The 22,932-nt window shown below is 43.5% G+C and overlaps 1 long non-coding RNA gene across 1 annotated transcript; it reads right to left on the minus strand.

The window, feature by feature from the left end:
• Positions 1-1,150: 1,150 nt before the first annotated feature.
• Positions 1,151-19,199, minus strand: LOC124238599 (uncharacterized). The gene is made up of 3 exons (XR_006888341.1): positions 18,946-19,199; positions 3,076-3,202; positions 1,151-1,234 (listed from the first exon to the last, which is right to left on the minus strand). It is a non-coding gene; the product is annotated as an uncharacterized LOC124238599 (long non-coding RNA).
• Between the last annotated feature and the right edge of the window lie 3,733 nt (positions 19,200-22,932).

Raw genomic sequence — 22,932 nt, forward strand, 5'->3', positions numbered from 1 at the left:
TTATCATCATATTTCCCTTCTGTAACTCCGATCCTCCTGTCTCCTTCTTTTAAGACCTTTGTTATTACATTGGACCCACCCAGACAAGTCAAGATAATCTTCCCGTCTCAAAGTTTTAACTTAATCCCATCTTCAAAGTCTCTTTTGCCACGTAAGGTAAAATTCACAGGTTTTGAGGACCATTTCTGCAGATGGGGAGGAGGCATTATTCTGTCTACCACACCATCTCTGCTTGATTTCTCAGTAATGACACCATTCTTTATCTAGCCGTCCAAGGAATTCATCTTTGACTTTTTTCTTCATCTCCCCTCATCTAGGTCACTACCAAATTCTACAAACTCCACCTCCTAAATCTCTCTCCATTACTCCTCTCCACACTCACGTCCTCTAGTGCCATCTGAAGCTCTCCTGCTTAAATAGACTACATAATTTGACTCCAGGACTAAGCCTTGAGATAGAAATATACAAATCTTTGGACATGTTTGGGAGATTTTTCTTGTCATTTTAGTAGGAAAAAAATCCCAAAACATTGCCATAGAGATCTAGATAAGCATTCTTTTGAAAGGATATTGTGGTATAGTAGCAAGCCCCATGGGTGAGGAATCATAGAGGCTAATTTTGAGTTACAGCTTGCCATTTCCTAACCCTGTGACATCTGGTGAGTTATTTACGTTCTCTAATTCTTGGTTTCCTCATCTGTAATACTAACTTGTAAGTTATTCAGAAACTAAAACTGCAGTGATGTAAGTATTTATACTGTTCATATGTAAGTTATTAGCAACATGCTTTTGATTCAAAGGACAAGTCATTGTATAAGCATAGTCAGCCAGAGACTGAACACATTTTAATATTCAAAATCTCAGCCTAGGCAGTCTCAGGCCAATAAGCATCAACTTGTCTGTCTCCCAGTGGAGATCAAATATTCATAACTAGGCAGGGAGCAACTTCCTGCTCATTCTTGTCCAGGGGTAGATTCCATTTTATTTTTATACAGTTGGGGAAGTGCTCTTTAAGAAATATAACACTAAATTACAAATACAACAAACATTATAAGAGATTATAAAAGGGAGGATTTATTTGGAATGAGAAATGAAATCACAAAAAAATACAAATATCTTTCTTTGCAAATATTAAAAAATCATATGACCATGTGAAAGAGGCTTGAGCAAGTGAGTAGCCTTGAAGATGAAGCATTAGCAGCTTAAGAGTAAACCTTTTTCTGCTTTGTCTATTCCTGTGTAAAAAAAAAAAAAAATCCACAGTTCTTACACTCTTAAATATCGTGGTTATCCCCACCCCCAACGTATGTAAAATAACTTCCCTATTTGCAAAATTGAGGTGCTAAATATACTACTAACAAATGTTACAAATAAATGTCACATGGATTCTGTGGCTTGCTAAGCAGTAAACATTCCTGTTACAAATTCGTTTCAGTCCTGCATTAACAGAAATCTGACTGGTATGGGGATTCATCCTAAATTCCAAACACAGCCATGAAGAACAGAAAATGCTTGCTCCTTAAAGGACTAGATACATGTACCAAGGACGGTTGAACTTGTGAAATTGCTACACATCCTGGGAAGCATGATTGAAATGAACAGGTCTATTATTTTTAAAAAATAGACTTTGTGGAGAGAAGTGCTATGGGTGCTGTTGTGCTGTATCTGATCTACTATTCAGAGCCCAAGCATCATCTCCTGGAAGACGGCAATATCGGCTACACCACTCAGAGCTGTACCCCTCAGTGGGGATGGCCCTCAGCTTCAGGGAATTGCTTCTGGCATGGCTACATCTTCTGCCATTGGTCTGCCACCAATGCAGGGCTACAAACACCCAGCCCCTTGTCTAAGTTTGGAAAAACTCGGAAGAGCCATCCTGGCTCCAGAGGTTCCCTAGGACTGGCTGAGGCATCGATGGCAACCATATTGAGGGGCAGCTCCTCCCTCTTCCCAATCTTGCCTGCCTCACCCCATGATTACAGGTGTAATTCCTGAGAGCATGCTCCAAACAACTCTTGTCTCAGAGTCTATTTTCAGGAAACCAGTCTACTATAATTGACACGAGAAGTGGTCCTAAAAGAAAGACTCCAAAATGAGATCTGGAAAGGGATTACTCAATGGCCAGCTGCAGAGAGTATTAAATTCTTAGCTCCAGCAGATGTCCTACACAAAGTAAAGGTTGAAGTGAGAAGAAATGCTATAGAGGCAGGGATACAGGCTCTGACTGAGCCAACAGTATGGCCCCCAACTCATCAAGGGTGACCTAGCTATTGCAACTGCCAACGTCCAGCAACAGAAGCCAGTGCTGAGCCCTAATGTGGCACCAACCCTCAAGGAAACAAATCAGCCACTTCAGGGAAAGCCAACTTCATTGTTTCGTAGCTGATTACAATTCAACCCCTTTCACTGTAGACAGAACAGTGATTCATATTGACTAGGATCAGCCCATTTTCTGGAAATGGATTCACCTTTCCTGCCTGCAGAGCCTTGGCCAGTACAAGTAGCTAAGAACTCACAGAATATTTGATCCACCAACATGAGATCTCATACAACATTGTCCCAGATCAAAGGTCACATTTTCCAGCAAAGGAGGTGCAGCAGTGGGCATGTAACCATGGGAATCCATGTTCCTTTCACAATCCATACCACTCAGAACCCATCGGCCCAACAGAATGGTGGAACGGCCTCTTTAAGATGTAGCTGAGGTGCCATCTTGGAGAGGATGCTCTGCTAAGATAGGGTACTATCCTCAAGGAGGTGTCTATACCCTAAAGCAATGATCTTTATGTAGTTACATATTCTCAATAGATAGAATACATGGATCTAGGAGCCAAGAGGTAGAAGCAGAAGTGAACTTAATTATCATGATCCTCTATCATCCACTTGGAGGATTTATGCTTCCCATCCCTGAAGTCTTAGGCTCTACAGGTCTAGAGATTGTGCTTCCCAAAGGATGAATACTTCTACCTGGAAACACAATAAGAGTCCCAATGAACTTTAAGCTCTGGCTACCACCTGGCCCCTCTGGGATCCCCATACCAAGAGAACAAATGAAGAAAGAAGTCACCACACTCACAGGAGTAATTGATATTAATCTCCATCAGGAAGAGGTTACTGAGAAGTCAGCTGTCAATCTTCCAATTCTTGGTTGATCATCTTTTATTTCTAAGTCCTTTTAAGATATTCTCTTCATCCTTGTTACTCTGAAATTTCAGATGCAGATATCTTTTTATTGATCTTGCTTGAGATTTATTGAATCTTCTGAGACTGAGCACTTGTGTTTTTCACTGGTCAATTTTGGAAAGTTCTCATCTATTATCTCTTCAAATTTTGCTTCCCTACTATTCTCTCATTCTAGAATCCCAATGAAACATATTTTGGACACTACTAACCAGAAGCCACCTTAAACTAAACTTATGCTTTGGAGCTTTGGGGCCACAGAAGTAGAGTGAATTCTAGACATGTGGGTCTAGGCAGGCTTGTGGTTAGACATTCTCAAGAGTGAAATACACTCCCTTCCCTCCAACTCCCTGCTCAGCTGCTTCACCAAGAGCCAAAGGCAAAATTATCAAGTCTACTGCTCTCTCCCTCTATGAGGCAGGTTTTATTTTAGGTCACACATTTAGGACGTCTTAGCAGATCCCCCTTTTTTTTGCAATAATTTCTGTAATCACATCCCACTGTGCTCAGGTTCCAGACTTCGTCGCCTAAGGTAAGTGTTTTTCTTACTTTACCACAAGCTCAGTCATGCTTTTACAAAATGACTTGATCTAACTCTCTAGGTTACCTCTTCTAGGACTGTTTCTCTGCATATCCACTTTGCCGTATTGTTGCAAACAGATGTCTATAATTACTCATTTTTGCATCATTTCTGAAATTTCCAAATAATCTCTTTTGATCTTCAAAAGATCTGATTAGAACCTCAGCTCTGCTCCTTTCTAGTTCTAGAAAAGGCATGTTACTTCACTTATCCTTTTCCCAGTTCCCTGTCCACAAACAGAAGGGAAGATGATCTTACTTCACAGGGCATTGTGAGGGCTAAATGACCTAATGTCTGTACAAGTGCAAACGAGGGACACAATCTTATTTACTCTGAGCTATGGTGTTAGAGTAGGAGGAGCTATTTGTGTCTGTCTAAGGCCAATTGACCAGCTTCCCTTCTCTAGCCATCACAGCCATGCTGGGCTGCACGATGGCCTGTGTCCACTCACTAGAACAACCCATGGAGGGGCTACCATAGCAGATGGAGTAGGACTCCAGCAGGCCACCTTTGGCACATGTTCTCTTAGTTTTCCCAGAGGTGAAAGAAAAAGAGGGCATCGCAGGGCATTTGTTAAAAGCTCATGGACTTTGCGAGTTTTTCCTAAAAGTTGTTATAAGACTCTATTTTCTTTCCTTTTCTTTTTTTTAATTTTTATTAAACAACTGAGGTTGCACACATTCCTTGTATGTTTTCAGAACTGCTAAACTTTCACTCTCATGTTGTAGCTTGTTGGAGCCGAAATGGCCATGCTGTTCTTTTCAAACTAGGCCAACCTATTCCCATATCAAGGGCCTCATGGGATGACTAATGTTCCCACTGCATCATCTTGACTGAGTTCAAATATAGATGAGTGGCAAGTACATGCAAGGGCTTTTCATTCCCTAAGACTCAGCTTAAAAGTCGACTCCTCTTTGTAACTTTCCCTGACCTTCCCCTAACACCCCCAGACAGGGTTAGTCACTTTCTCCCCTGTGTCCCCTCAGTACTTCATTCAAACATTATCTTAAAAGATCTTACGGCTTGGCTTGGTGCCCTGTCACTATTTATTTACATGTCCCAGGAGATGTTCACTCTCTTAAGAGGAAGGGAAGCATATTCTTCTTTGCAATTCCAGCACCTGGCATCGTACCTACCACCTGAGTAGGTGCTCAATAAGTGTTTACAGAGTCAAAACAAGAAGCTTTTAGAGTTAAATTATATTACATGCCTACAATTACATAACATTACTGCTTAAATTCAATGAAACTAAGATAAAAAATATCAAAGCATAATTATCAAACTCTAGTTAAAAGAGACAATACTTTTTAAAATGTACTTGGAGAGCTTTGGTATAATATTTCCTGAATTCTATCTGGTGTTATTTGGGTGGCTTAATTGTGGGGTGTTGTTTTTAAAGGAGGAATTAACTTCATAGATCTACAAACAGCAGAGAGAGAAGGGGACTTTGAAATCATGAAACTCAACAATGTCTATTTCCTTTCCCTGTTTCATTTTCTTCAGAGTGTTTATCATAAATTCAAATTACGTAAGCTTAATGTTTTCAGGCTCTTTTTCTATCTCAGCTGTTAGATTATAAGTTCCAGGAAAGCTGGACCCTTGCTATCATCTTCACTGCTGTGTTCCCAGCTCCTAAAATAACGCCTGAGGCACAGCAATTTCTTAAGAAATATTTGTTGGATAGATGGATGGATGGAGGATGGACCGTTGGGTAGGTGAGCAGGTAGGTGGATGGACAGATGATGAATGAATGAATGGCATGTGCAGAAGTGAAAAGGGACCTAGATAACTTAGATTCAAGCATTCTGTTTCCCAGTCCAGCATCCTTTACACCCCAGAACACTGTTCCCTCCTTATGTGAAATAGCTCACATCTCCAGAATTGAACCTCAGAAATCTCTATTTTATTCCATTTTGGAATTGCTGTTGAACTGCCATAGTCTAGGGCCCAACATTCTTATCTGTAATACATTTCTGTATCTCAGACATCCTTATTAGATGTCAATGAACGATGGCTTCAGTCAAGCATTCAGGAGGAAGAAACAGGAGGCCCCTTTCTGCAGAAGTCCTCAATCTTAAAAAATTTACAAGAACACCCATCCATTCATTTATCCTAAATATTTAGCGACTGACTTTTACTTGCCAAACAATAGTCCTAAGTACTTGGTTACTTTAGTAAAAAAAGCAAAAATTCCTTTCCTGATGGAGCTTAAGTTCTGTTGGGGGAGAGGGACAGGGAAGATAGACAAAAAATAAGCACAATGAGTAAATTAGATAGTTTGGCTAGACAGTGATAAATGCTACGGAAAATAGTAGAGCAAGAAAAGGGGGTGAGAGTTCTGGGAACCACCATTTTACCCTGGCCACTGTGCTGAGAATGATCTGTAAAGGGACAAAGGCACAGGCCTGGAGACCTGTAGTGAAACCACTGGAAGTTCTGCTGCATATCCCACACATTAACAAATAACTGCTTCATACAGGGAGCTGGCTTATGTCGAGTCCAAAAGGAAGCCCCGTGGGCTGCAGAGACAATACCTGCTCCCCAACCAACTGGCTCCTCCCTTGATTAGATCCTTCATAACATCCCCACCATGGGTGTAACCAGCTTCCTTTCACACATTTTCAGGAACAGGGCACTTGCCCCATCCAATGCAGTCAGCTTGATTTTTAGACATCTGTGTCAGTTCTTACTTTCTTGAGTTAATCTAACTGAAATCTGCCTCCATTGTTTCCACCCACTGCCTTACTTCAACAAACACATTGGAGTAACATGGAAGGAACATAAGCTTTGGAGCAGTGAAGGCCTGGGTTTGAGTTATAGCCCCACTGTTTCCTAGCTAAGTGACTTTATACAAGGCACAGTTTTTCCTGAGCCTCAGTTTTTTCAACTATAAAATGGGGATAACATTAACCTATCTTCCAGGATGTTTGCGATGCCTGAAGCGTCAGTTGCATCATAAGGCTCCTTAAATGTCTGTTCCTTTATCTAGGTACTAATCTTAGTATATTTTTCAGAATAAATAAATCATGGGCTCCACCTTCAAGGGGCAGACCCACTCTTGTGAACATCACCTGTTCCTTCAGCCATTGCTGAAGTAGTCTTGCCTCTAGATATGCCCAGCTTTGTCTGTATCTACTTGTCCCATCGCCTGGCCTTCCCTACTTAGGTTAGTTGGGGTTAGGAAGCGTCTTTTTGAAAAACTACCTCTAACCTCAGGTTGGATAGGAATAGCTGGGGTAATGGGACAATCTAGACTGAGAATCAGGATCCACAGGGCCCTGGTCCAACTTTATAAGCAGTTCCCTGTGGGACATTGGTCAAGTCACTTTCCTTCTTGAGTACTTGGCTGCCTTATTTATACCGAGCGAGTTAAATGAAATGAGTTTGTACGCTTTCTGAGTTGTAGCTCAGACACGCAAAGATTCTATAAATCAGATGTAGAGGTGGAAGTGGAGGAGAGAGAATCCATCCTGAACCCTCACGGTGACATACCAGTTCTTTGAGTAATTACAGCTTCAAGCAGAGAAGTGTTCTTGGCACTTTTATAAGCATTCCCACTTTATTATTTTGAAACTTCAGCAAGATTTCTAAGTGGTAATGCAAATGATTAATACTGGGGAACATCCTTTGAGCTTCCCGCTCACTGCCATCTATAACTGTAATTGTCTCTTCAAAGAAAGTGTACTTCTTAATTACAAGGTCACACACTGAAAAATCAAATTGAATCTAGCATGTGGAATGAGTAAGAGATGTGCGAGTGCCTGAGGTGTAAGTGTGTGTGTGAGTGTGTGTGCATGTCATGTGTATTTGTCTAATTTTAAGAAAATGAGTCAGAAGCCATTTAAAATCCTTACCAAGATTACACAAGAATTATACTAGAAAGTTTAATTAAAGCCCAGAGTTAAGATAACCTAGCAAGAGCAATTTCCAAAAGCTGCCTTTATAGTTGAAACATTTCAATACCTGTTTTTAGACCTCCCAATGCTTATCGCCACAGTGATTGTTGAAGTGTTTCTTCCCCTAGGAAGGGAGTATGAGGGAGGGTGGGTCCCTTGAGGAGGGTAACTATGGGGTGAGGGAAGCCATGTGGTCTGGGGGTTTCATCCATGCGTGGATTAGAGGAAGCCATTTCCCTACAAGGCCCTCAAAGTGTTTACAGGAAAACAACTGTAGAAGAGTTTTGGTTTGTAGCCTTCCTCTGTGCAATGGCCCCTCCAAAAAAGAAGTGGGGGGAAGGAGGAGGTCTGAGACTTAAAACAAGCCATTTGCTGTTTCTGGCCTCAATTTCCTCAGCTGTGGTTGTGGGGTCAGGGAGATTTTGTGAGGGACACAGATGGGCTTAATCTGAGTATTAATGAAATATGGGAGCAACTCTCAGCACTGGGGAAACGGAAGAAGACTGTGGAGATGAAAGTAGGCCTCCTGAGGTCAGTAGGATTCATATTCCTGGGCAAAGACGTGTCCCCAACAGGAGGAAAGAGTTGATGCACCTAAGATTCATAAGGGAACTGGGTGGGTTATGGTGAGTGGGAAAGACATTTGCTGCAGCTGTGGGAAGGTCTCCATTGTCCTCTGGACAGGTACCTCAGAAGAGGGAGCACTAATGCTGGAACCTTCTAGTAAAGATATGGACTCATTCTTTGGCCCAAGAGACCTACCTACTCTCATTTGCTGAGTCCCTTCTTCCTACCTCCAGAGCCCTAGTAATAGCAACAGGAGAGGAGCCTGACTTATGGGAAACTTCTAGATCCCCAATCACCATCTTCCAAAATCAGGAAGAAACATTCAGGCAAACCTAGGTGGGAGCTTGGCAGTTGTTACCACCAGGCTTGAGTTTGAGGAAATAAACGCTACACATGAGCTCCTTAGGGAAGTAAGTATAGTGGGAAAAAAACAGGGATTTCCCTTCCATCCCCTGCTCCTGGTTCCTATCCTACTAAGCATTGCTTTAATATATCTCAAAGGACTGACTCAGCCTCTCCCACTTCTCCCTCTTGGCTCAGCCTCCTCAGTAACAGCAGGGAGTCAAGGATCTTCTTGATGTCCAGGGCTCCAGGACTGCCAGGGAGCAGAGCCAGGACTGGGGAACAATGCATAGTTCTCATGGTGGGTGGCAGGCTTAGATGCCCACCCCCTTCGTGGGAGCTGTAAATCAGGCTTCTCCAGATCTGCGAGTGGCCCCGGAGCCACCTCCCTGGTCTGTGTTCACATGGGGAAAGCCCAGCTGTGAACACTCCAGAACAAGAGAAAGTAAGTTCAGCTAGAACTGAAACCTTCCAGAACTTGAATGAAAGACTCTGATGCCTTCAGTTCCTGGCCTTTCCTTCAGGCCTAGATTGCTGCAATCAACTCAAGGGCAGAATATCTGTGAAAATGCCATCAGTTTTTTTGAGTGGACCTGGAAAAGGAACCAAATTAAAATGTCCAGATGAAGACAGTTTTTGGTTTCGATCCACGCAATAATTTTCCAACTGGTTCATCTGAAATTTTTGTTGCATATTTCCACAATTTCAAATCGTCTTTAAAGAGGTAACTTTCCTATGCTTCAGATGGTAGACATCCTGCCTTTAAGTGGCTCTAAAGCCAATATCAACCAGAGATTAGGAATATCAGTTTGGATTAAACTGAGAATGGAATGAGCCAACCCCATAAAATACATGCTTAAAACGTATTTTAGTTTCCATTAGATTTGTAGAAGTAATTGTACTGTAAATGTCTGTTGAACAATCTTGTACCCAGTGTTACGGATTGAATGTTTGTGTCCCCGCTCAAATCCATATTTTGAAACCCTAACCCCTGATGTGATGGTATTAAGAGGTGGGGCCTTTGGGTGATGACTGGGTCATGAAAGTGGAACCCTTACGAATGGACTTAGTGCCCTTATGAAAGAGACCCCAGAGAGTTCTCTCACCCTCTCTGCCATGTGAGGATATAACAAGAAAACGGCCATCTGCAACCCAGAAGAGAGCTCCCACCAGAACATGACCATGCTGGCACCCTGATCTCAGACTTTCAGCCTCCAGAACGGTGGGAAAAAATTTCGTTGTTTATAAGCCCCCCAGTTTGGGATATTCTGTTATTCTGAATAAGACACCCCGTAATAGGTTTGTATAAGAAATGGCAATTAAATGAATTGATTCGGTTGCTTCCCAAGTCTTCCCACAGCCTCCAAGGCCCTTGTTGATCTACCCCTAGCTACCTCCCTGACCTCATCTATTACCAGTCTTCCCTTGTCCTGCTCTGTCCAGCCACACTGGCCTTCTTGGTATTCCTACAACCTCAGGCAGCACGAGCTGACTTCAGAGGCTTGCTCTTTCATGAGCCTGGGCTACTCTCCTCCCGGAAATCCACATGGCTCCATCCTCCCTCCCCAAAGGGCCAGACTACCTGAAATAGCAGCTATTCCCCTCCATCTCCCTACCCAGCTGTATTTCCCATCATCATATTAATCACTGCCTGACATTACGTTCAGAGCTTTCTGTTATTTTGCATCTGATTCTTCCACTAAAATGTAAGCTTCCTGAGGCCAGGGACTTCAATTCTTGCTTGATCCTCAATGCCTCAAATGGTAACTGGCATACAGAGGCCTCTTAATAAATATCTGTTGACTTAATTTTTAAAAACTAGCAAGTGAACTTTTTTAGTGTTTGCTATTTTTAAAATACCATGATAAACATTTTCATGTATATTATCTGAAAAATGCCTTCTCAAGCATCCTCTCTTTACCACCCCCTCCATCTCCTTCCACCCATCTTCCCATCTGCTAATGTAGTTTATTGCTTAACTACCTATGATTTCAAAGAGTGTTGTCTTGTTTTAACTCACAGAATTGATCACATTATATTTATTCCTCTTGTCCGTACCTTGTCCATACCTGAGGGACAGGTATGCTTCTGGAAGGTAGCAGCACATTCTTCCTTATCTGTTTTCCCAGAATTGAGCCAATTCCCAGGCACATAGTAAGAGTGCCGCAAATATTTATTGAATGAATAGAAAAATGAATGAATATTTCAGGTAAAGAGAAGAGAATAAACAGAGGTAGAGAGAAAAGTATCTGACTCTTTTTGGCTTTCAGAGGCAGACTTTTTGGGAATGAAATTTAGAATCAGTTAGATTTAGATTTGAACCAGCCTCTACTACTTACAAATTCTTCAGTCTTGAGCAATTTACATACACTAAGCTTTGGTTTTCCCTTCAATAAGCCAGGAATAGATCCATTTGCTCATAAGATTAAGTAATATAATGTAGGTAAGTTCCCGGCATGCTAGTTCCTTTCTTTCCGTATGACACAAAATGGCTCCACATTTTCAGGGGATGATAACCAATCTGACTGGGACTGCAGGCCTGGGGAGGGTGAGAGAATGGGGACAGAAAAGCTGAGTACCCAACTGTCTCTATAACGGGTTTCTCTACAAGCAATTTTTGTACTTTCATATTGGTGACAACAGATGCAATTCCCAGGCCAGTGAGAGTTACTCCATATGCTTTAGCACCGAGGGTTCCTTCAACCTGGAACTGCACGGACATCCAAGACATTTCTATGATCACATGAGGAAAAGCCACTCCTCAGAGCATTCTGGGAAGCAAGACGCATACACCAATTTTTCCACTGGACCTTTCTTTGAGTTTAATTATCTGTCAAATAACAGAATGTTAAGGGGCCTTGGGAGGGTCTATCAGTTTAGAATTTAAAAGTCCTTAACATTCATCTCTCTTTTAGTTCTTTAACTTTTTCATCTCGAAGGAAGATTCTTCTTCTCCTACCTGATCTCTTTCTACCTGTATCTCACAATCATGAAAGGAAGGATTTCTTCCAAACTAAACTACACTTCTGCTTGTGGAGTTTTATTGGGGCTGCTTAGGGGACCAATTAGTCACATCTTGCCCATTGGAGTTCTGAATCTACTAAGAAAGAAACACTGGAGTCAAACAGGAGTCTACATATCAGTGTTACTGATGGAAAAGTGGTATTGGAAAATGTGAGATACGAGGCCTGCATGAGCTTCTACTCCTTTTCCCCAAGTTCTAGATCTTGAGACCCACACCTGAGGCAAGTTGGGTCTGAAAGCTTCCAGCTACAAGGAGCATGATTACTTGCCTCATTGAGTGTAGAGAACCCAAGAGGCAAAGGCCCTTCACGAGTAGCATTGTTTATCCATCCAAAAGACAAAGTGCGCTAAAGTGAACTTTCACTATCTCACCAATCAGAGACGGGAGCCAGGCAGCAGAGCAATACTGTTAAGTGGGTAGAAGTTCCCATGTCATGGCTGGCAGGAAGATGGAGGAAGGGAAGGATGCGGCTCTGGTTGTTCTGCTGCCTTTATCCTGCCCTAGAAGACCTCTGACCTCTCACGCATTATTCTTCCAGAATACAACCGAGCATATGGCCTCCTTCTATGCCTAACCTAATTTGCATTATGGTAGTTCCTCTAGTTCGTCATCACATTACCCCTTCTAGAACCATCCCTAGATCCTGTCTACATTTCATATCTTCTAAGTCAAAGGATCCCAGAAAATAACTCCTACGGCTAAGATCAACCCAAAGAGAACCAGAAAGATTTTACAGCAACGGAAAAACCTTCTTCATGCTGTGTCTCATGCATAACTTGTGACCCACTGTGACTCTGAGTTCTTCTTTCTTTTTCAGTAAATAGTTTATTCCTCTCCCCAAGTGGCTAATTTATACTTTCCCTAATGGCCTTAACCCATCCATTTGGCCAGCCCAAAGGGTCAAGAATGTTCCTAATTGTAATCCAGCTTTCCCAAGGGCTTGTTCTCACATCGATTTATTTACATCAGAGGTCAATTTAATGAGTATAGCTGCCATTCATGTATCTAAGATGTTAATTAAGTTCTTGAATAGCCCAACTTCCTCCAATTCACTCAAAGGAGAAGAAAGCCCTTGAATAGCCAAGCATCTAACCAAGTTCAGACTCCAATTTGCAAGAACAGTGTGAGCACATGAGCAGCTCTGAAAATGAGTGCCGTGCTCTCAAGGTCCAAGAGATGAAGGCAGAGAAAGTTTGACTAGCAGGAAAGAGAAAGTGATCTGCTGAGGGTAAAAAGGACCAAACACTTCACAAGTGTCCTTTGGCAACTAATAACAAGCATGGCCACAATGATAATAACCCCCTACATAATATACCATGAATCCTTCCTTCCCATGGGGAACCTTGAGTCTCTTACAGTTATCTTGGTAATTAAAAAGGCAGCTGTTGGGCCAGCCCCCATGGTCTAGTGGTTAAGTTCAGCACACTCTGCTTCAGCAACCTGCATTTGGTTGTTGGGTGCAGACCTACACCTCTCTGTTAGCAGCCATGCTGTGCTGGCAGCCCACATACTAAAGAAATAGAGGAAGATTGGCACGGATGTTAGCTCAGGGTGACTCTTCCTCAGCGGAAAAAAAAAAAAGGTAGCTGTTGTTAGGTAGACCAAGCACTGACCTTGGTATCAATTTTCTGGTCCTACCATCCTTAGAGCTGTGACCTGGGGCAAATCACCTATCTCTCTTAGCCTCAGCTTCCTCATCTGGAAGGTGGGCATGATAATACCTATGTCACAAGGTTGTTTGATTGGTCAAATGGCACTCAGGATACAAAAGCACTTTGGAAATTGACGTACTACACAAACTGAAAGTACTATTATTGCTAATAACAGTTTTTATTCCATTATCTCTGCAAGGCATATAAAGGGATGAATTTTATGTTACTGATTTTACAGATGAGAAAATAGAGGTACAGAGGCCCAAAAGACTGTAATGTTGGAAAATATCATGAGCTTAAGAATCAGGTGGACTTGAATCTCATTTACTAGCTGTGTGACCTGGGAGTAGTTACTTAACTTCTCTGAACTTGAGTTTTCTTCTGTAAAATTGATTTTTTTCTGCAGGAATTGCCTGAGATAACACAAGTAAAACAGCTGGTATATTATGTAACACCTTACAAGTGTTTAAGAATTGGTAGCTGGTATAATTATTCAACCAGGTGTGCTCTACAGAGCAGGCTTGTTTCAGCTATCCTTATTTTATTGGAACTTTTAGTACTCTATTTAATCGATTTTCCTGTTATTTCTTAAAGACCATGATATGCATAGCCCTTAACTACTTTTACCTCTTGAATCAATTTTTTTTTCATGTAATAGACTGCCCCAAAATAGAAAGGCAGTCACACAATAGAATGTTTAAGAGATTGTGTTTAGCTGGACAAGCATGAACAGTTTTCCTCTTGCATATCCACGGGCTCTTATTAGTAGCAATGTTTAAAGGCCAGCTTAATTGATACTGACCATATATTATGTAGGGCAAAAGGGTTTTTCCCACCATTTAAAAGTAAATTCTTTTTTTTTTTTTTTTTGGAATATTGGCCCTGAGCTAACATCTGTTGCCAATCTTCCTCTTTTTTTTTCTCCAAAGCCTCCCCGTACATAGTTTTATATTCTAGTTGTAAGTCATTCTAGTTCTTCTATGTGGGATGCTGCCACAGCATGGCTTGATGAGGCGTGTATAGGTCCGCACCTGGGACCCAAACCCACAAACCCTAGGCTGCCAAAGCGGAGCACATTAACTTAACCACTCAGCCACGGGGCCGGCCCCAAAAGTAAGTTTTTTAATAAAAGAAAAAATGATGCAATATGAGCTTTTGCAGCTGCAAACCAAAAGGCTTGGAGCAGAGTGATAGGGCAACCCACCTTCCTCTGGTCTTTCCAAAAGAACAAAAAGGAAGGGCTTGGCTGAGACAGGATAAAGGTGGTGCAAACCTGACTCAAGGAGGCCCCGTTCTGGCTGCCCCCATAGCTCCCTCTGCCTGAGACACCCTGCCTTTCCCTTTGCCCAGTAAACATACTCCTCCTCTCTTCAGGCAACTGACCTTTGCCAGTGAAACCATCCTTGGCCTCTAGGACTGGGCCAAGCCCTCTCCTATTACAGATTCCAAAATCAGTTGTGTTTCTCTCCCCTGAGTAGAGCACCGTCCTTCATGGCATTTATCAGGAGTGTATTTTTACATTTATTTGAGTGATTGATCAGTTTGTCTCACGCACTAGGCTGAAAGCTTCCTGAGAGCACGGGCAATGTCTGTTCTTGTTTACCAGTGTGTACAAGCACACAGTGGATCCCACAAAAATACTGGTTGAATGAATGGAGAAGGAATGAACAAATGAACCAATGGACTGATGATTTACTGAATCAATCAATCAATCAGTAATCTTCTCTTAGAGCATTTTCCTCATTTATAAAATGGGAACCATAAGATCTTTTGCATCTGCCTCACAGACAAGATACTGGACTACAAAAGCACAAAATCAGAATGGAGCTATAGCTACTGAAAACATTCCTCCAGATAGGAAGTCTGGAGGCTAGTGGCCTTAATCATACTTCTGTTCCCCAGAGTTTCTGCTTGAGTTGGTCTGGGGAAAGACCTGAGCATTGGAATTTTTTGCAAATGCCTCAGGTGATTCTAAGGTATAACCAGGGTTAGACCCAAAAGCTTGGTACTTCAGGGAACCTCAAGTGGAGTCCTTCCTGGTCTCTGCCTTCAGTGCCTCTTTGTCTAGTGGGCAAGGGAAGCCTGCAAAGAGATCCTTACACGAGAACGTGCCAAGGGCTGAAATGCAACTTTGTATGAGCAGCTATACAATTAAATAAAAAGAAAGAAAACTTTGCTTGGGTAGGTTGCGCACAGATGACCCTACAGGCGCCGTGCCATGAGTTCCATTTTGACATGCAATTCAGAATCACCAGGCAGGGCTGGGGCGGCCTTTTAGCCCAAAGAGCAAATCAAGTCCAGAGACATAGAGTCATGAGTGGGAAAGCAGACTGGGGACATCTCTACATTTAATAGGAGAAATGATATCGGCTGCAGGATGATACGAAAAATGACGCCAGAGACAGTAACCTGACTTGCATTCTTGCTTAAGAGGAGAAGGGCATGCCCAAAACTCTGATGAAAGAAAGCATCCAAAAAAAATGGCCAACTGAAAGAAATAATACGAGCGACAGTTTAAAAAAAAAATCAGCCACCAGCGGCTCCATGGACTCAAGCAGCTGGAAAGGACAGTGTAGACCAGTGGTTCTCCACGTGTGGTGCCCCCGCCAGCAGCAGCAGCGACACCTGGGAACTGGTTAGAAATGCAAATCCTCAGGTCCCACTCTAAAACTGCCAAATCAGAAACTCTAGAGGTGCAGCCATCGTCTATGTTTTAACAGGTCCTCCAGGTGATTCCAATGCATGCTACAGTTGGAGAACTACTGGTTTATGGGAAGTCCCCAGAGGTCTGGAGCTTTTTTTTTATGATATAATTCACAGAGGCTTATATAAGAACGGGCTCTTGGAAAGTGCATTTGACTTGTTGGCAAATAAACACGGGAGTGATACATTCAAGGGACCTAAGTCTTAAGGCACTTTCCCTTCAGAGACAGAGCTCAGCCAGCAAACAACAGTGCCTCCTGAGGCCGGACAGGTGCTTCTGCTGACAGTTGAGAAGAGGAGGGCTTGCTCAGGGCACCAGGGAAAGCCTAATGCCTCCCCCAGCTACAGCCTGTCAAGCCTGCCCATGCGTCTGGAAATCAGGGCAAGGCAAGATTCCCACGTACAAAATTAGATCTTGGAAACAGGTTAGTTATCTTGGGCCGACTTAGTATGGAGGAATGTTATCACTGTACAGATCAACAGACAGATCTATATGAAACTGTACTGAAACCATACAGCCTTTAGGAAAGAAAGCCACCAGCGAGGAGGAGTAGAGGAATCACAGGATGCCTGTGCTATTCCTTGCAAAGAAAAATCAGGAAGTGGGTCTCTGTAGATTCACCGAAGTCAACCTCTCCCCCACTTTCACCATAGCCTACTTTCCCCTCCATTCTTGGCCCATATAGCCTTCAGGGGACACTTCTAGATGTGTAGCCTTCTTACAATCGCCTGTCAAAAGGAAGTCACCAAAGTCCAAGAGGCAGCAGCCAGTCGAAGCATTTTGCTTTTTAGAGGCCAACTAATTATCCGTGAGTGACTGCACCAGCAAAGCACTCAGGTGTTGCACGCCAACTGTAAAGGAAGCATTGGATGTTGTGTCAATATTCTTTTCCTTCATCGAGGTCACTAGCTTCTGGCACCTCATTGTTTGGCCGCCTTCCTTTCCACATTGATTTGGCCACTTATGTGGCATACGGGGAAAACGTAAGAGGTTTAGAACCGGATGGACCTGAGTCGGTCCAACACTCACCAGCTAGGTGACCCTGGACAGGTCATTTCACTTCTCTGAACCTCAGTTTTATGCAAAATAGGGAAAATAAGGACCCACCATCTTCACGAGGATCATGGAAGATGATGCTTATGAAAAACCAGAACAGTGACTGGCCCACTCTAAGAGACCAGTAAATGTGTCGCTTTTCCCTTCTTCGAGGTTGTTGTAAAGATGACCTGATCACGTGTGAAAGGGCCTTTGTATGCTATGAAGGGGTGACACCAGTGTTAGCTATTACTATTCTTTTTCTTCCCTTTCTTTCTAATTTTGACCTCCAAGCCTTCTTTACCATACCTTTGGTTTTTACGGGAATCACACAATGTTAGCTTTAAAAAGACACCCACCAAGTACCCTGCCCCAGCTAGGTGTGTCACACACACTACCTCATTGAATCCTCACAGTGATGGGTCCACCCTCCCCTTTTTGCAGTTAACCAAATGCAGCTCCAAGGAGTTGCCTGGAGTTTAAGGAGGCTTTGCGGTGGATTAGCGTCAGGACCAGCTTCTGAGCCTGGCTCAGTCTGACACTCCACCTTGCCTCCCTGGGAGAGGCCTTGGAGACCCTTGCAGCCCAGTTCTAATGTTGCTTCCACAAGGGACTTGTCCAAAGTCACAGAGCAAGTCACAGTGGGTAGCAGTGTTAGAGCTCACGGCTCCTGATGCTCAGGCTAGTGCTCCACGTTCTCTGCTCCTACGCGCATTTGAGTCAGACTTCCCTGACCCAAGAGAGGCAAAATCTAAACCATCTTTTCCCAAACTATCAACCAGGAATCTCTAATTTGACAAAGAAACCTCTGAGTTGCTTTCTTTGCAGAGCTTCTAATCCCGGAGTGGGGGGTGGGGTGGCGGGGGGCGGGGGGAGACCTTCAGGAGCTTAGTTCCTGTTTATCCATGTGTCATTCTTTTAGTCCCTGAGGCTATAATATCCATTTAGAAAGATTAAATCAAATGGGATTGGGGACAGAAAAAGGGGAACTAAGTGGGGAGACAGAGACAGAGAAGAAAGTGGAATTCTCTAAGCATTAGAATAAAGAACCTAAGACATTACTAATTCTCGAGTAGATCTCACTTCTTAAAGACAAGCTGCTCTTTGGGAAATCGTGGGCAGGTGAAAGCCGCTTGAGTGATTTTTTTTTTTTTTTTTTTTTTTGTCCATGAACCTGGCTTTTTTTTTCCAGCATTCTCAGGTGCACCGGAGGCCCTGGGAAGAGACAGGCCTTTTTCAAAAGACACTTCCACCTCCTAATCCCTGTGCCTACAAACCAAATATTGATCTATTTAGTAAACCAGCCTGTGGGAGGAGAGATTGTAAAGCCCTGTTTACTCAGCAGTTGGGCCCCCCTGACAGCTGTTCAATGGGGGATTATGATGTCACAGTGGTAATTACACTATAAACAAGGGATGGGGGAGAATAAAGCATGAAAGGAAACTGTGGGGCTCGTTACCAGGCAACACAAAATATGTAACCTGAAACCCGACAAGCATGTAAATTTCCTTGCAAGCCTCCCAGATGTCCTCACTTTAGGGCCAACAGTCAGTTTCAGTTTCAATTTGTTTATTTGTCCTTCTTCAGTCACAAATGTGGAGCTGAGAATGTTGGAAGAGAGAAGAGAAAGCAAAGAAAAATGGGACGAAGAGGCCTTTTGCTTTCTTCCTGGGATGTAAGCGGCAGGGAGAAAGCTAAGAGGCTTGGTCTTCTCTCTTTAGAAACAGGTAGAGATCGTTGTCCAAAGAGGGAGCTAAACCAGGTAAATCAGCCTAAGGCAACTAAGAAAGTGAGCCAGGCCAGACAGGAGAAAGAGAAAAAAAAGAATGAAAGCGAGAAGATGAAACTGGTTAAATGGGAGAAAGAGGAGGACTCCAGGGCAGCATCAGCCCCCAGAGACCAGAAGGGGCCCTGGAGTGTCCACTGCCACAGCCCCACCTAGTGGTTGCCCCACATCTTCCATACCTCCAGCGGCGGGGCGCTCCCCACAGCACCGGGCAGCTCTGCCTTTCTTTGGGCAACTTCAGCAGAAAGTTCTTAGGATGAGCTGCAGTCAGCTTCCCTGTTCTAGCCCCTCCTCATCAGTTCAGATTCTGCTGCCCACGACAGGTAACTCACAGCCCTACTGAGATTCGGAAACAATGCCTAGGATCCCCCTGTTTTTCTTCTCCTGGATATTCATCCCAGCAGTCCTCCTTCCCAATGTTTTTTGTTTTGTTTTGTTTTTTTAGTTGAAATTATGTCTTGCTCAACCCCCTGAACAATTTTCAATTTGTCAATGTTCCTTTTATAATCTAGGATTTGAAACTAGACACACCCTCTCAGGTGAGGTCTGACCTCACCGAACTACGCAGGATCAACCGCAGATCCCCGCCCCCGGCCCCGCCCCCAGGTGGCTCTCTTTGGAGAGCTGCACAGGTGTGCTGGAGGTGGCGGGAGCTGACTCGGGAGAGCTGATTGTCAAATTTTCGGGAATTCTGCGAGCTGGTTCTTAAACAGTTGATAACTTGAAATCCACCAGGGTAACGGTACTTATAGCACAGATATTGGCAAACACGACAAATCAAGGTTTCCCTTCCCCACCCTCCGGAGAGCGAGCTGGTTTACCAGCAGGCCACTGTTCCTAACCTATCACATTTGACTTCTTCTGAGATTCAGTGATTCGCAGAAGAGCGGCAGAAATCTGTAGCCAGCGACCCCTACAAACCACAAGCACCCATACACAAGCTACAAAGGGAGAGTCCGTCCCCGTTAGATCTAAAGAACATAGAACGGGATTTTAATTCCCCTTAACTGTCTTCCAGCTGTAGTGACCACCTTTGCTGACTGAGAACATTTCTCGTGGGGCTGATTCACATTATGGCCTCAAATTTCCACAGGGCACTTCTAGAGCCAGATGCTGAATGACCAGGTTGAGGACAAAAAAAAAATGTTCACTGAACTGAATTGTAGCAGTGGCTGCTCCTGCTGGCATGGGCACAAACACAGCAGCTGGTGCAATCGATGGTTTTTCTGCAAACTTGGGAATTCTGTCAAATTTCTTCTCCTCCTAAATCTAGTAATAACTGTCTAGGAATGACAGTTTGGTGACAAGGCTAAATTCCAGTCTTGGCTCAGCCACTCCCTTGGTGTTTGATTGGAAGCCCATCCCTGTCCCTCTCTGGGCCTCAGTTTCCCTATCTGTCAGCAGTGAGAGTTGACTTTTAGGATGTCTAGCTCCTGAAGCTTCTGTAGCTGGCTCCAGCATGGGCCACAACACTGATATTCTTATAAGCGCTGAGAGCAGAACTCAGCATTGGGTGAGCAACATTTTTCCACAAGTTAATTCTCACTGTGTGAACTTGCTTCCCGCCTCCACTCCTGTTGTCCTGGGGATGGTTTGTTTGTTGTGACTCTCCTCGGATGTACTACAAATGCTGATGAAATTGTCCTGGATATTGCAGCCCTGGGCCATGTTATCTCCCAAAGAATCTTACCCAGATCCAGGCTAAATTTAAGTCACATCCCTAAGCCAGGCAACCAAGCGTCAGATGTAACAGAGGGCTGGAGGAGCTTGGCAAAGCCTTCATCCCTCTGCAAAGATTCTCTCTTTGGCTCTTACCTGAGCCCTTCTCAAGAGAAAATGTACACGGATGTTTTCTTTTGCCAACATTATGACAACTTAGGAAGCATCCCAGCACTGCTGCTCTCCATCAAAAGCCCAGGTTTTGAAGGAAGAGAGTTCAACAACATTTGCCCACCCACTTTGATCTCCTCTCCCATCACAGCTCCAGCCATCCTGGCCTCCTGCTCAGCATCTTTACACTTCTTGCTCCCACTTCCCAGATCAGTCTTCCCACACATGTCCCTGTGACTTGATTCCTTAGAGTGTCTGTTCAGATGTTATGTCCCAGGCTTCTCTCTGACAACTCTGTATGAATAGCAACGCCTCCACCCAACCACCACGCCCCCCCCCCCCCCCGCCAGTTTAATCTGTCAGATTGTCACCATATGACTATGATGTATTTACTTGCATTTAACCTTTCTCCAGAATGTCAGGTCCATGAACACAGGGGCTTTGTTTTGCTCACTTCTAAATCCCCGATGCCTAGAACAGTGTCTGGCACAGGAATAGATACACTATAAATAGTTGCCAAATGAATGAATGTATAGTCTATCCTTATTATTCATGGATTTCGTGTTTGTGAATTCGCCTACTCCCTAAAATTTATTTGTAACCCTAAAATCAATGCTCACCACAATTTCACAGTCATTCACGGACATGTGCAGAGTGGTGAAAGATTTGAGCTGGCCAACACACCTGTTCCCAGCTGATGCTGAGCAAGGCAATGCTCTGCCTTCTTGTTTCAGCTCTCATACTATAAACGACTGTCCTATTTGCATTCTGTTTGGTACTATGTTTGTCACCTTTTTGTGCTTTTTGTCAGTGATTTCACTGTTTAGAATGGCATCATGCTGAAGTGCTGTGTAATGTTCCTAAATGCAAGAAGGCTGTGATGTGCCTTATGGAGAAAACATGCACGTTAGGTAAGCTTCGTTCAGGCAGCATTATAATGCTGTTGGCTATGAGTTCGATGTTAATGAATCAGCAATGTATATTAAATAAGGTGTCCTTAAACAGAAACACACATAAAACAAGGTCATGTGTTGATCGTTTGAAGAAAATGTTGTGACCAGAGGCTCGTAGGAACCCAACTCTGTATTTCCCCTAGGAGCGATGGTCCAGTATTGGCTAATTCAGTGTTCACAGAGACTTTATAGGCCACAACTACCAAAAATCATCAAAATCATTCGTACCTGGGTTTGAATCTTGAGCACTAACCCATTAACAGCAGTGGTATTCTGATGAGTGACAGAAACTCTCTGAGCCTTAGGTTCCTAATCTGTAATTGGTAATAAGACCTTATCCTCACAGCTGCTCAAAAGAATAAGGGAGACGATTAATGTAATCAAATGCCTAGTACAGTGCCTGACCCATAGAGGGTGGACCACAGACTTTCACTCCTTTTACCTTTCTCTTGTTCAGATACATATTTGCAATCCACAGGGTGAATATATTTTGCCTTGTTGTGTTATCAAAAGCATTTCTCCGTGTAGTTCTCAGGACTTTGAGATAGTCCACCAACTGTCTGGATCCATTATCCTACTGTCAACTTTGAGCTTACATCAAATTTTGAATTATATAATGAGCAACTTTTTTTGTTAATGTAACTTCCTCCTTCCCAAGGAGTTTCTTTCTTTCCCATAAATTCCCAGGAGTAGAATTACTACTTGATGGGTACAAACAACTGCACAGCCCTGAGAGTAGGTTTCGAAGGTGGTGATAAGAAGAGACTTCTTGGCGGACACTCAGCTCGGTGTGTGTGTGTGGGACTTAGATTTGCACCAAGTGATTCGCCCATTCTCCTGCAGCTTTCAACTTCTTGGAGAATTCAAACCTGGGAGAGGGGCCAGGCCAGTGGCACAGCAGTTAAGTGCGCACATTCTGCTTCGGCGGCCCAGGGTTTGCTGGTTCGGATCCCAGGTGCGGACATGGCACCACTTAGCAAGCCATGCTGTGGCAGGCGTCCCACATATAAAGTAGAGGAAGATGGGCACGGATCTTAGCTCAGGGCCAGTCTTCCTCAGCAAAAAGAGGAAGATTGGCAGCAGATGTTAGCTCAGGGTTAATCTTCCTCAAAAAAAAAAAAAAACAAAATAGACCTGGGAGAAGACTTAGTGATCACTTCATCATATCAAGACGAGAAACTGAGGCTGGAGAAAAGAAGTGAGTTGTCCAAGGTGATATGACCGATCAGTGCCAGGTAAAGACTGGACCCCAGGTCCAGCGACTCTCAGATCAGTGTTCTTCCACCACCCTTTGGCCGGAATGAAAAGTAAGGTGTTCTTACTGGATATAATAATGCTGCTTCCTCAAGCTTGTCTTACCCATCACTTTGAGGAAAGGAAACA

The sequence above is a fragment of the Equus quagga genome, chromosome 1, assembly GCF_021613505.1.
Source record: "Equus quagga isolate Etosha38 chromosome 1, UCLA_HA_Equagga_1.0, whole genome shotgun sequence".
Lineage (NCBI taxonomy): Eukaryota > Metazoa > Chordata > Mammalia > Perissodactyla > Equidae > Equus > Equus quagga.